The 15723-nt window shown below is 38.1% G+C and overlaps 1 protein-coding gene and 1 long non-coding RNA gene across 2 annotated transcripts in view; one reads left to right on the top strand and one right to left on the bottom strand.

Moving 5' to 3' along the window:
• FGD3 (FYVE, RhoGEF and PH domain containing 3) overlaps positions 1–15723 on the top strand; it is a gene marked incomplete in the record, with an annotated part of 143346 nt that overhangs the window by 2090 nt on the left and 125533 nt on the right.
• Positions 10524–15723, bottom strand: part of LOC140337291 (uncharacterized) — a 66665-nt gene continuing 61465 nt past the window's right edge. Inside the window, exon 7 of the long non-coding RNA XR_011922018.1 lies at positions 10524–10690. This is a non-coding gene — a long non-coding RNA (uncharacterized lncRNA). The remainder of the gene's footprint in view (positions 10691–15723) is intronic.

The following is a 15723-nucleotide window of genomic DNA, read 5'->3' on the forward strand; positions in this document are numbered from 1 at the left end:
GGAATACCCGAGCGCAGAGATCTTGCCCCCTCGGGAATACCCGAGCGCAGAGATCTTGCCCCCTCATGACCTCATGATTACCCGAGCTCTGAGATCTTGCCCCCTCCGGAATACCCGAGCTCAAGGATTTCTTCCCACAAACATTGGTGTGTTCTTGTCTTTTACTGAAGCGCTGAGAGCAATATCCTGGACATATGACTTTGTATAGGGATCTAGCTGACAAATTCCTCCTAGTAATATAAAGAGTATATTGTCTCTACTTAGTGTCTGCTTTCAATAGTCCAGACTGCAGCCGCTAGGATGGAAGTATTTTTTTTTTTTCTCCAAGAGTGGCTTAAACAGCTTTTATTAGCTATATATAAAGCTGACAAAGGTCCAGACTTTGCAAATGAAATCTTTTATGTCTTTATTAACCCTTCATTGGCTAAAAAGAAGGGTTTGCAGTTCTTGCATGGAATAATTGGTCAGTGTATAGTTTAAACCCTAAATGGATACATAAATTTTGTTTTAAAGATGAGTGAACTGATTATTTCATTACCTGCCTCTGCTGTGTAGTTGGCCCTATAAACTATCATAATTTTAGGGCCCAACCACCAATGTGCATGTGATTTTGGTGTGCCTACTTGCATTGTGCTAACCATGCCCAATTATATTAAATGTATCCCTTTGAATTTTTATCCAGCACATGTAAGACATACCTTGTGTCTTTTATTGAGCAAGTTGCAGTTTGGTAAGAGGCAGGTTTGTGTTGCTATTTAAATAAATGTCACAATACCCATGGCATATACACAGCATGTTGTTTTTATTTATTATTATATGCACTTGTAACAGAGGGTGACTTAAAGAGGAACTAAACTCAAAAATGCCTAAAACAAAAAAAATCCAATTACCTTCAATCCCGCAGCACAGTTGTTCGGTGCGGAGGTGTCAGTTCCTGCGGCGTCCCGGCATCCTCCATCTTCACCTCTTCTTCCGGGTTCTTCTTCCTATGTCACCGGACCCAGGCGCGAGATCGGGTGACATCGGTTGGGAAAAAAACTTGCTGATCTCATTGCACATGTGTGAGATTGGCAAATTTTTCTCTTTCCACGAAAAGGCTTCTTCTGCACATGGCCGAGATGCTCGGGCATGCACAGAACGAGCACCCAAGAGCCTCCGCGGATGCGTGACGCAGGTATTCCAGGAGGCTTTTTGCTCCCGTTCATTCTCAATTAGGAGACGGTGCTGCACACTTTTTTTTTTTTGGCATTTAACAAACATAATTTTTACCTTACATAAAAGGGTTGTTCTATACTTGTGAATACTAGTGAAACTTTACTAGTTTACTATACTAGTGAAACTTTACATAAAGTTTAAGTACGCTTTATTGTGGGTTTTTTATTATGCAATGAGGTGTCTGAATTTTTGGATGGAGGTTGACATATTTGCATTGACAATGTACAATACATGGTGCAATGCGGTGTTACCCCAACACATCTTGAAAATTCACCAACAATCATTTGTGTATTTTGTTCATATCCATGTATTGTGATAAATCAATTGGTGTGCTGTATTGCGCTGCCCTATAAAAATTGCTGCAGTTGCATTATAACTGTGTTGTGGTGTGTGGGCAGCCACTGATAATGAATGTGCCGTCTTACCTCAAAATAACAAGCTGATTGCAGTAACAAACCGCACATATCTGACCCAATACTCAGTCTGTAGTTGTTATCTGTTCATTTGCAGTAAATCCCACCAATATTAAATGACATATACTGTGGAATTTAACAGGTAAGCAGGAAGCTCAACATGCTCACATATCATTCCTTGTAGTGCACGTGTACATCCATGTTCCTTGCAATATCTAATATGAAAGTTTAACCTGCTAATGTGCACAATATAGCAGAATTACTCTTTAGTTTGCCTTTCTTCAGTACTCCCATCATTGCTTTCTCACCTGATGTCTTCTTTCTATATCCAGTGATGATGCCAAACTTACCCATACAACTCGCATCATCCTTGAACCTGGCATAATTCTTTCTTTTGGGTTGGGTTCAGACCGGCAGTATTTTAACTTTACTGCCCCCGAGCACCTTTATACACTAGGTGCCAAGGAATGGTAACGGTCTGTCACTGCTAGGCTTTTTCAGGAGTCTGCAAGTGGCTGCAAACCCTTAGCAGAATTGTTCTTGTTTTATTTGGTATTTGAGACTGCTTGAAAACACTTACAATTGCTTGCACAAGAAGTTTTATTTGTTTGCAAGCAGCACCACTTCAAGTCCATGGTGATGGCAGCAAAATGTACCTGAACTCTGAATGTGCACAAAACATGCTGCCATCTCCTACCACCTAAAATTAAGGGCAATGTATGCATCCATTTGGTCAAATGTTAAACCAAGGAGTTTTGAGCTGGGAAAAAAAGGTTGCAAAATCTGCTAGTCTGAACCCAGCCTAAGATTTGAACAGATGTACCAGGTTATTGTAACATTTTTAAATTGAACGGCTGTGTTCAAATGTAAAATGCAGCATTTGGCCTGCTATTTCTGCATTTCAAATGAATATTCTTAGGACTTGCAGAGTCCAATAAAATGAAGTGCAAAGCAGAGCAGGTCAAACACAACCTTTCACCTGCCATGTGTCCTGCTGACCTGCATTTGAGCTGCATTCTAAATGCATATCCAGTGTGTGCTATAGTCATACAGAAAATTGTGAAAAAGGTTTGCACTGCAAATGCTCTGGAACCATAGATTTTAATTTTGCTTTAAATATGCTCTGCTATTACATTATCTGTAATATTTATTGTGAGTATAGATTATACCTAACCATGCATTTTAAACAAGTGTGAATGCACTGTTAGAGCTATGAATTAGGTTTCTACACTAAACACACTTGTTGTAGCCTATTGTTATATTACCTCTTTGGGTTTAACTTCAAGATGCAAATTTTTAAAGAGCTATTAAAAAAAAAAAAAAAAAAAAAAAAAAGTTAGCTTTGCAGCTTTCATGAATTACCTGTTGATCCCATCATGAAAGTCCTGCTTGTAAATGAGCGCATGGGTTGTCGCACCTTTACAATGGAGTTTTCATGAAGATAACATTTTCTACATACACGTTATTGCTGTTCTAAGAGATATAACACATTATGGGGGTGATAAGGTTGTTCACTTATACCTGAAATATCCTTATGGCAGAGTTGATCTATACTTATACAACATAAATCTGAAGGTAGGTTTAAACCAAACTAGTTTTTTAATAGAGGAAAGAGGTATAGCTGAACTCCACTTTCAGTCTTGCAGGTGTGCAGGCTTCTCGATTGTACCAAGACTTCTTTATCTGACCTCATTGCACTTACAGTGTGCATTAGAAGCTGCAGCTAGTCCGTGGTGGATGTCTAGCATCATCCAGCCCTTTCCTCCCTAACTGAACTGTCCCTGCCGTGTCATTGCATTTTAATTCAAATCATAGAGGTTCTGCATCCCTTACGAGGGTAGTCACAAGAGGCCTAGGAACACCCGCTCTTCCTTTCATCCTCAAGGCATTTTGATATTTACATGGCTGCTCCATAAAGCCAGCCCATTGTTTGTATCGGGGCTCAAAGCTACTGAGACAGGTATTGAGGCAAAGCGGCTATGATATGTTCAGGAATCTGTGTAGAGCACTCCGCTGACCTCTCCAACCGGCAATAATAACCCAATTATACTACAGTAATGGTATCATTGGGTTTGTAAAATCTATAAAAACAGATTTTATTTTACATTTTTTTTAGCTTGTTGATGAGGAAGCAATGAAGGAACCAAGAAAGCTTATGAATGGGAACACTGTCACGTTTTTCCAATGTGTTAATGTGCATTATGTACAGTGACGTTTATTTTGAATGGCATTCTGATGCATCAAGGCAATGTAGCTCCAACACATGTGTTGCAATGCACTACAATGCATGGTACTGCACTACTGTACATTGCGGTGTTCTGGATGCTTTTTCGTTGCATGCAAGCCCATTCAATTGAATCCAACCCATGAGGACAGCAAAGTCTGGATGGGCCCTAAGAAAACATTTTAGCCACCATTTAATCAGCAATTTCACCTTTCTGAGCCTCTGAATTTTTCATATTTACCAGGAGTCTTTATATATAAGCCGAGCTTAGCCCCCTCCTCATTCTGACGCGTGTGTTTGGGTTCCATACCGCAGACAGGCGATTCCGCAACATCAATTTAATACTCTACTACAGGGTGTGATTATATTTTGTGCACAAACAGCTATTCTTGTGTAGAACTGTAATGATCGGAGATTACAAGTCTAGCTGCCAGACGGCTAATTACTGGCAAAACATGTCGGCAGTAATCAAACATGCTAAAGTAGGCAAGGAAAAGCAAAATATGCAGATGTGAAATATTAATTGCTGCTTCTAAAAAAATAAAATACAGGCGAGAAACTGTTTTCTATATCATCAATGCATCTCCAAGAATAAGACAACTTTTAATCCTCTCTTGCATTTTCACAGCTCCCTGGTGGGTTGGAGCTGTATTACCAACGCACTTTGGGGTGACATGTAAAATAAATGGCACAGCAATACACCAAGACATGTGATATGTGGCAATGCACAGCAGCATCAACCCAGCATAAAAATATTATTTTACTGATCATTATATATATAAGTATTGAAGCGTCATTATCTCTCGCCCCTCCTGACAGACACGCTATATCCAGCCACTTCCTATTCTTATTAAGACTGAATCTGCCCTTTATAAGTCCAAAATGCCTTCACCCCCTTGGGAAAAGCGTAGATTGATTTGCCTCTTATCATGCAAGGCTAATCCGGTTCAAATTACAGATCAAATTTATTTCTTCTCTTAATATTAGCTTTTACTAATACAGCTCAAGGAGGTTAAGTGCAGGTCGTATACACCTCTCAGTGAATTCTGAATGATCTCCGAAGCATCCTAAGCTGTTGAAGCAGAAACTAATTCTGCCTTAGCCCAAATGACTTTTGCTTTTCATCAGTTTTATACCTTTTGTGCTTAAAGAACAGGAGAACTAAGCACTTACCTAAGTTCTGTTCTATAAATCACTTTAGCCCTGACTTAAATAGGGCCAAATATCATGATTTCATATATGCTCTATTCCCAGCAAGATCTATAGATAATATAATAAAACAGGCGATGGACACCAGAGGAAGCCTTTGCTTTATAACTAAGATGGATAAGCATCTTGGGAGGGGATGTTAATAAAGTTAGGCGTGACTGTTACTAAAATTAATAAAAAAAGTTCACCCTGTCCTGAGAAATAGGAAATAGAAATAGATGTTTTCTGTCCATAGGAGACATTAAGAAACATATCTCCTCCCAATTGTGTTAGCTTACAAGCAGTGGTGGATGTAGCCAACAATGGGCCTCTGTGTAGAACTGACTTTGGGCCCCTATTGGCTGAGAGGTCCAGGGCCCTGGTGCAGTGTCACACCTATGTTCCTATCACACTTACTAAGTTGGAGGCACCAGGAGCTGACCTGTGCAAGATGTACATAGACCACTCCAAGAATAAAAAGCCCTGGGATTTCCAAACCTGGGATCAAGATAATACATGGCAGCAGCTTTTTGGGAAGATGAAGACATTGTCAGCGAGCTATAATGAGATATAATAAACCTCTTTACAGCTAGATTCTGTCAAACTTGACCAAAACCTAACCTACCACACCATGCTAGGCAATGCCAAAACCTACCATAAGTACTATATTGTTTCTATGTAAGGCAATTACTTTATTAATTCCAATAATAGCTACACTTCAAGCTGTATAACTTAATTTAAATATTACATTTCAATCTACTAATATAATGTAACATGTACCTTTGCCAAGAATACATATGTAGGTGAATTCCTGAAATGTTATTGGAACAGAAGAAATACGGTCATGGAGTCTATGACCAAATGTAGTCCTCGTTTTATTGTATTCAAGGAAACCAAACTGGAAGAATGTGTAGCCTGCTTTTACCGGCCACCTGAAAATGTTGTATATCTGGCTGTTCCTTGATCAACCGAATCCTATACCAAGCAAATAAAGTCACAGCTGACCTATACATCAGTGACCCATATTTGTTGCCACTTGATCCGTATGACATAAATCTAGAATGTTCAGAAGAAGTAAAACAGGACACCCTACATATATTTCCCTAAAAACGGAAAAAATTACAAAGGCTTCAATTCCTTTGCCTGAAAAAAATTTGCTTGGGAAAATCAACATAAAATCAGAAGTATTGAAGATTAATATGACAGCCAGGAAAACTATTTTTATGAATTTGTGTTCCCAGTCTGATGTTCAGGTTTAAGGACTCCTTTAGGTATAATCAATTTCATAAGTTTTCAGTTGAGTCCTGGTTTGTAGAAAAGCAGTCCCACCAGTGTATAATGGTTTTCATTCATCTTTATGTACAATTTAATTTTTTCAGAGGGCCCTTACTGTAGCGTACCATGTAATCCACATTAGATAAGATATTACAACAATTATCGATATCTGTGCACAAGATATGGGGGGGAGGTGTCTCATAATGTTTAATGGAATGTACAGTTTCAGGAAGATTGCCGATCATTCTTCTGGTTATTATTTTACTACAGGGTGTCCCAAAAGTCACTATACACTTTTAATGAATTTCTAAAAATTACACTAGAAACTGAGTTTATTCATATTTTTAGCATTCATACACCTTGAAGACTAGTTGTATACCTCCACATGAGCGCCCCCATTTCTGCTGGGTTTGATTCCCCCCAAATTCGACCAGTGAGATGAAAGATAGACTCATTGCTAAACCATAAGTTTTCTAAGAACTGAGGGTCGTTTTTGTAATGGTGTAGGAGTGATTCACACATTTTCACATGAGCAACATAAACTTTTTAAAGAACCTGAAGTTGGTACGCGTCTGCTGAATCCAAGCTTTTGTTGATGCAGAGTTCCAGTGTAGACCTTCATGGTGACTTTCCCTGGGTTAGCGCGAACGCCTGCTCCAGGAGTTCAGTGTTTTCCGTGGTGGTAGTAGCTGGCCTTTCGCTGCATGGTTTGTCAAAAACAGATCCTGTTTCCAGAAACTTGTCATGGATAGTGTAAATTGTGTTACGCGTTGGAGCAGTGTGACGGCCATTAAGCATCTCAAACTTGCGTTAAACTGAAGTCGGGGTCTAAAAAACTTCTTGCCAAGTGGCAATTTTGCAGCGCTGCTCCAGTTATTAATTGGCGAGGCATAGGTAAGGGAACTTAGGCTGCAAAGCCTAAGTTGTCCTATGTTGATGGCCTCAAGTCTCTCCTAATGAGACCTGGAGCGAAATAGAAAAAGTGTATACAAAGTGTGTAGTTACTTTTGCAACACCCTGAAATTCTGTCTTTAGTAAGAAAGAAACAAATGTAGAAATATTTCTGTAGGCTTCTTCACATTGCCCATGTTGGCACAATGCAGAGCACATGTGTTGCCATTCATTGACATTTTCACCCCTTTTCCACTGTACTTGCATGCACTACATTTGTGCGTAATTTGCTGCACTGGTAGCTCATCCATTTTTTTAGGCTAATACACCATACACGTATGAGCATGGTGACGTGCTGTGGTTTTTACAATGCTGCACACACACATACTGTTAACTTCATTTATTATGCTTGTGGTTAGCAATGTTTAACTCTACCTCACTCTATCCAAAAAGGGAAATGTTTTAGCTAAATGTGAACTCTATTATAAAGATAACATTATGCAATAGGATTATATCGTGAATATATGGAGGCGTCACGGTCATCCTGTTCTGAATCTACAATTCACTTTGCCATGCTTGAATGTATGGTGCCATAGTCTAGTAATGAACATTTGCTTTAACAGCTGTAGAGCAGCTCGAGGAGAGCCAGGGATGTCACACATGTAAAACAACTTATGACCTGGAGCTGGCGTGTGCAGCGTGAGCTTGTAAAACATTCACCCCAACAGCTGTGGAAAATGATTGCCGATAGAGCCAGGGTGGGTGACATTGGCATGGAGCTTCTGCAAGGCCCCGCACTGACATTGTTGGCAGCCAGAAAGCGGACAGCTGTGCAGCGTACATGTCATGTGAACTTGTTGTAGGCCTCGTGGCCAGCAACTGCCAGAAGCCAAATGTTTATATTCAGAATAGTGTAGCCTTAAAAAGTAGAAGCTTGGAGGAACAATGCGTCAGTTATAAACTGAAAAATCCCAGCAACATTTTTATGATACTAAGCTAAAACTGCAGGGAAATATTCTGGCTAATCCACTTCTGAAATGATTGTTGCTTGGCTGTCATTTTGATCCTTGCATGTTTTTATTCTTTTTCAATCTCTAACTCAGAACAAATAGGAAGCAGGTCAACTAAAATTGCTAACCAGATGCTGTTCTGTTTGGCACATGTGCCCAATTCTTATGGGAACTGTGAGCATTAGACTTTGCCTATGGGTCAGGTAAATGGCGTTCAGCAGTGTGATCGGGTTTATACTGCTACCCGGGTTCTGTTAGACAGGTCCTCCTTAATTACTTGTCCTTTTGACAGTCTTTTACCAAACAGAAAGTGAAGGGAACTGTCTTAGAGTGACATAGGCAGAAATAATTATTTCCTAGGGACATAAAAGAACTCAAGATTTTTATTTCTGTGGCATCCTGTGGTAGATTTTTCTTCATTTTTATTCTCCTGAAACTATTGTTGCCAGGACAGTAAGTGTGGATATAAACAGAATACTATAAATCTAAAACCTATACCATGACTTATAGTATTCTATTCTATACTTCTAACACAGGATTGGTATACAATTTTATTTGGGAAATGCGGCCCATAGTAGATTTACAATAATATGCTAACTTGCATATTTATATTACTTAGTTTGGCTGTATATTGTAAGTCTGACATACACAACTGAATAAAGTGAAGAACACTGCACATTTAGGCTACGTACACGTCAGATGGTTCTCGTCCGATAATCGCCTCAGGGCTTGCGTGTGTACATCGATCGTCGTCCATTGTTCCGGCGGATCCGCGGATGACGAACGATCATAATGCAAGTGAAGGGGTAGAGTGCTCAGTAGGGCTCCGCAGTTCTCCCTCTCCATTGAGCAGAACGGTGCTGCATGTACAGAGCTCATTCACGCATCGTTCAGTCATTTGTCGTTGGAAAGGATCGTGAAAGATCCTTTCCTACAATTATTGCATGTGTACCCAGTGTTAGTGTATAGGCACAATTAACAACCCTGTTTACTCATATTTCATGTAAGATAACAAATCTTTTAGCATAGGTTCACTAAAAATAAGCACGAAGGACACCTAGCAATGCCTTGTGACCAGAGGCAAAAATGTTTAACCTTTCATGCTTAAAATTTGAAATGTCTTTACATGGGAACTAGTTTTTTAGGATTCATTGCTTTAAAAAAATTGAATGTGTTTCTAAATGCAAATAATTTAAGTGGTTGTGTGTTTTTTTTTTATGTTTTTGTTTTATTGCAATTCATATGGTGTGTGATGACACAATCAGTCCCTGTGTAGAGCAAAGCCTGATGCTTGCAGTAAATTATTGGATGCATGGCTCCATGCTGCATTTCTGTGCCCTTCCACTCACTTTGTAAGAAATATCCGCGTCCAATTGGTCACCAGAACAGTTTGCCATTGGTCGTATAACATACAGCAATCTCAAGGCTGTTTAAAAAAAAAAAATAGTCCTTTTCATAAATACCTGGTTTATATAGCTTTTCTTTTTCTGCCTACACTTTGAATTCTCTAGCCCTACTCTTGTGCCAATGGCATGTTATGCAAATAACCATAAGCATGTGAGATGTTCTAGCAATGCAGCTTTTACTTTTAGCTTTAAGTGAGTGGAATGGGAAAAAGTTATATTAAAAGTTTCTTTCTTCTTAAACACGCTGACAGCTTGACAAATCCTTATCTGCGGTTTATAAGGGACCACTGGGGTTGGCTTTGCCACTTCAGAGTGCTGATTTTGCAGAATGCTTGGGCGAGGGATAATCAGGTCCTCAACAGATTAAATTTAAAATTTCTGGCATCAAACCTCGGGTGTGCAGTTTAAGAATATCATTCGCCAGTAAGACTCTTGACTGAAGTGTATTCAGCAGAGGCACACTTCAAGGGAAGGTCATATTTAAACAGATTAGGGCTTAAGGAGATAATTCCTGTTGAAGGAAGACATGCTAATTAGAGCATTTCATTTAGACACTTTTAATGTATGTGTGGAGAATTTTAAATTCTGGAAACCCCTTGACTTCAATTAGAGCTTTTAGTGGATAAAAGTAATGGAAGATACACACATAAATGCAGAACTCAGTGCACAAATATACACTTTACTTATAAATATTCACAGGTCATTGATTTGTTTCTGGTTCCTTTGTTAGTACATAATTTACTCTTTAACTCATCGAACACAGGGGCCCATATTCACATCAATCTGATCTCCCGTCCAATAAAATGATTGGATTACCCCGGAACCTCACGGGAAATCAACAGCAGACCGATCATAGGCAACCAATATGTTTGGTCCATGGTTAGATGCGGAGTGATCATGATATTTGGTAACTATTGATAAAAAGTATACAGATCTCGTTGTTTGTATGAGTGACCCCACTGTAAGCTCCGTTCTCCTGGTGAATCCTGAGTATAGTCCTGTTTTCAGGTGTCTTGATGTCTGACAATCAAGCAACTGCCAATAGGTTGATTGGACTGGTAGGTGAACCTTAAAATTAAAAAAAAGCACATCTTCTCATTATTATACAGTATTTATATAGCGCCATCATATTACGCAGCGCTGTACCTAGTCGATAGTCATGTCACTCAAAGGAGCTCACAATCTAATGTCCCTACCATAATCATATGTCATTATTGTAGAGGTCAATTATTGTAAGGTCAATTTTTTTTGAGGGGAAGCCAGTTTAATCATACTGCATGTTTTTGGGATGTGGGAGGAAACCCACACAGGGGAGAACCTGCAAACTCCACACAGATAGTGTCCTGGCCAAGAATCGAACCTGGGACCTAGCGCTGCAAAGGCCAGAGTGCTAACCACTGAGCCACCGTGCTGCCCATGTGAAATAGGCCTTGTCTTTCTGTTCCTTGAGAATATTATTGCAGGAATAAACTATACAGTATATATGTGGGTGAATTCACACTAATCATGGTCAACAGAATACCACCCATCTTCAAAGTTTATTTTTTATTCAGAAAACAAAACTGAATATTAATGAAATATTTGACAATATCCCACAATCATGTTATCTAATGAAGTATTGACTAATGTGACATTAGTTTAGCCCTTTTCCTTACATTTCTATCAAAAAACATGACCTTCACCATGTGCCTTTATATTTTACCACCATAAACGCTCTTCATGTTTTTTTTTCATTTATGATCAGAGGGGCATTTATTGTATTTTTTATGCCTCTTTAGAAATAAGTATTGTTAAATAATATAAATGTTTTTTTTTTTTGGCTGAATGTTACACATTAAACACAACTTTTAGGCTTCATATGGAAATAATGAACAGTAATCTGATAAGCTTTGACATCATGAAATGGAAAATAATATTTTGTGTGTTCTGTTTCGCCATGTGTTAATGAAGCTGTTTGAGTGGGAATATTCGGGTGGGGTGTATTCACACCCTGAATATATCTTATCTGTGTAGCCTGAGTTCATAAATCTGCAGCCTGTGCTTGTGTAATCACTGTCCTCTGTTATGGGTGTAGGGACGTAGGATGCAGACAACCCTATAACAGGTATGTAAGACTAAATATATCATTTTTGAGGCTGTAGAGAAAAATCTTATGTCTTTTATTTTCTCCTTTCTGTCTGTTTAAATATACATTGTGTGCTCTCTGCCTGGGCAGATTGTTATTATTGTTTCTAGTTCTCTCTGTGGGTTAATAGAACACCTTACCCTTTGTGTTATGGAGAAGGATAGAGGGGACAGTGTTCTCTGGATTCAATTCTTTCCCATCTTAGGGTGACCACACTGCTGTTTTGATCTGTCTCTATAATTGAAAGCTTTGAGGAACTGCGTTTTCTAGTGTTTAATTTCTCCAGCACCAGTTATTTGAGTCCTATTTATTATCCTTATAAGCCCTGATGGAGTGCTTTTTGGCTCCTGAAACGTGTTGGCTACATGTTTCTCTGTGCAATTACAATATGGCCAACAAGCACTCCTTCATCAGGGCTTAATAGGATAATTAATAAGTCATAACTCAAATACCTGGTGCTGGAGAATATTAGATGGCCAATAGTAAGCAACCTGATTATTGTTCATTTTGTTAGGATAAGCTAACAAAATTAAAGTGTTGCTTTAAATAATTTTGCTGCTTGTCTTATTAATATTGATAATATTATTTTTTTTTTTGCATCAACATATTATGCACCAGTAAACAATTGTTTCAAAAGAAATGAAAGAAAGCTTGTATTAGTATATAAGAAGTTCATACAATTCACTTAGGATAGGTAAATGCAAAGAATGGTGTAAAGGGTCATCCCCCTCAAGCTTTCATGGGGAAAATGATACAAAGGTTGATCTGACAGATCACCCCTATTAAGTATTCAATATATATACTTGAAGGGGGTGACCTGTCATATCAACCTTTGCATATATATTTTGTCATTCTTCCTGCTTTCTTTCATTTTTTTGAACCTATTGTTTACTAGATTATCAATTTGGGTTGGACTAGGAGGTAGTTGGTTAACCCTCTGTGTTGTGAATAATATACACCACTTTGCACAATCCAAAGTCACTATTTATTATTATTATTAAACAGGATTTATATAGCGCCAACATATTACGCAGCGCTGTACATTAAATAGGGATTGCAAATGACAGACTAATACAGACAGTGATACAGGAGGAGAGGACCCTGCCCCGAAGAGCTTACAATCTAGTATCCCTCAGAGGTGGTCATAAGCCATAGTCATCTTGGTGCTAAACATGCTTCCCCTTCATCAGGGGTTGTATCGGAAAGAAAGACTTGGAAGGATTCTGTGAGCAATCTATAATATTAATCAAGCTTGGTTACTGATGAGAATGACTGCATATATGATCTCTGTTTTAGCGTCAGGGTTTTTTTTGCCTTCCTCTGGACCAACTATGTCCTATAGGATTTTATATCTGGGATATGTTTATTTCCCTAGTGGTTCAACTTGATGGACTTTTTTCAACCTAAACTACTATGTAACTATGAGTAAGTATGCTGCTATCTGGCACTCATTTTTTTTTTTTTTTTGGCATTTTTCTCTGTCCTAGAGTTCAGCTTTGCATTTGAGAGTTAGATAATCGGTTAAAGTGAACTACGTACATGTCAGATAATAGTCACCCTAGATGAATGGACGTGCTCCTCTCGTGAACAGCGGTCCCCCAACGCCATTTTATCAATCCACCACACTGGACTGATGAACAACTGAGTAGGAATGACCATTGTTCACTCCTTGCACCACTCGCCTATCTTCCCCCTTCACCTCAGTGCTTTGTGTACAGCACCGGTTCATTAATCTGTCACTGGAAACAAATTCAAAAGATCTTTCCAATAACAATCCCCGAAAATATATATATATATATATTATTAAAAAAATATATATATTAAAAAAATACCTGTGATCTTGCCATAAAAAATACATATGGATGGTTGAGTGTTGTCGCCATCAGGACGTCTAACCTGAGCAATAACACGCAGCCAACACTGGAGCTCACATATAGAAATCTGCTCGGAGATCAGAGGCAATCAGCAAAGGTAAAATAGGAGGCAGGCAGACTCGGCTTCCTGTATGCATATCCAGGTTTACATTTATTTTTGACAGCAGTATATATTCAAATGTAAATTTGCATCATTCGTCTCAGTAAATCACTGAATATCACACATCTTTCCCCCTGAGCACTGTGGGTATGTCAGCTATTTTAGGCAGCAATGAGAAATGTGTAAATGATGAGCAAACAATAAATCCTTATCTTCCATCTTTCCATTAATAACAAACATTTGAAATGGAAACATGCTATGCTTTCATGTAATGGGAGTTTACTGTGCCATGCTGGAAAGAGAAACAAATTGTAATAATATAATAATTCATGAACAGGTTTCTTTGTAACTTGGGATCATTTGACTCATTTGATCATTTGATTGTCCTTATTTTTTTTTTTTAATTTTTTTGGAAAATTCTCTTAACTTATATCAAACAATGAAAACACACAATGAAAAATATAAAACTCCTACCACTTAGCAATCGGCCGCAGACAGCACAAAGAAAAACATCAGGAAATTACCATATCACAGTTACAATAGGTACAAAGATGATGATAATCCCTCCATTAACCCCAATTACCAATTTCCACTATTATTTGTGGAAATTACTGTATTTCCAATGGAGAAACAAGCACAGGTTTGGCACAAGTATGAACCATCCAACCCAGTATAATGTTTACCAAAAAAAAAAGTGTAAAAGTGTAGAAAAAGTGTATAATACGATAAAAAACATATCTGAGCAAATTTGGCAGTATTCAAAGGATATACCTAAAGGTTCAATATGGAAAAGCACAGGAGCTCAGGGAGAAACCGTATGCATAGATATTGCCCCCTCATCACCTATGCATAGATATTGCCCCCTCATCACAATATCAAAATTACCATTCTGCCCTCTACCAGTACAAGCGGCTTTATATAATTAGAGTCAAATTAGAAAGGGCCTTCCGGGACACCAAAATAGGTGGGGAACGTTTTTTTTTTTTTCTGATTTCAAATGATCATTTTTTAACAATAAACAATGGAGACCTAATAAGGCTTTAACAGCCAAATTGGATGCCAAGCTGTACACCAGTCCAAACAAATAGAAATTGCGGTACTGAGATAGATGAAAATGATTTGTGACACAAGACTCAAAACCTATTGCCAGAAATGTTTAATTTTAGGACAAAAGATACAGAAGAAGCAACCATGCAAAGTGTGTGAATGGACCTGAAGAGTTAATATTTGGACTGATTGAATTCATGTTTTGTGTATATTTCCTTATTAATGTTTAGTTTACATAAGCGTAAAAATGACTGTGGATTCAAGTCAAAAACTGGAACATTTTTATTTTAGGAAAACATGACTTGTAATGAGTTTTTTGTTTGGTCTCAATGGGAAATCTGCCAAGGAAAACAATTTTATTATACTTATATATAAGTATGTAATGAACAGGTGGGCAAGGAGGGTCACATGACTGCCTTTTGTACATTCCAGAGCTGCATGGGAGGAAGGTGATTATATTTAAAAAAAATATGCTGTCAGTGCAATGAAGCTTTGTTAGGGGATTATACAATTATTATATTTAAAATAATATTTTAAATAATATAATAATTTATAATATTATTTAAAATATATATTTTACCAACACTTTAAAAATATTTTCTGTTTCCAGCCAGTACAATGCAGCCTCAATTTGCAAGATATTATCTAAGAGGTTGCAAAATCTTTTTAGCAAGACTCATGCTTACATTCTAAACTCTCCATTCAATTCTTTAATTTCTGAAGAGGTTGCTCATGCTCTTGTCTATAGACAAGAGGTCTAAAACTGGCCTTTCGTAATCACTTGTATTTGTACTCCAAATTCATAAGTGTGTGTGTATATGTGTGTGTGTGTGTGTGTGTGTATATATATATATATATATATATATATATATATATTCTTTATAATGACCACAACCTTTTCTCAAACTGCCTTGCGGCCCTAACCCCCTCCCTCTCCAAAATCACCTCCCCAGAC

The sequence above is a fragment of the Pyxicephalus adspersus genome, chromosome 8, assembly GCF_032062135.1.
Source record: "Pyxicephalus adspersus chromosome 8, UCB_Pads_2.0, whole genome shotgun sequence".
Lineage (NCBI taxonomy): Eukaryota > Metazoa > Chordata > Amphibia > Anura > Pyxicephalidae > Pyxicephalus > Pyxicephalus adspersus.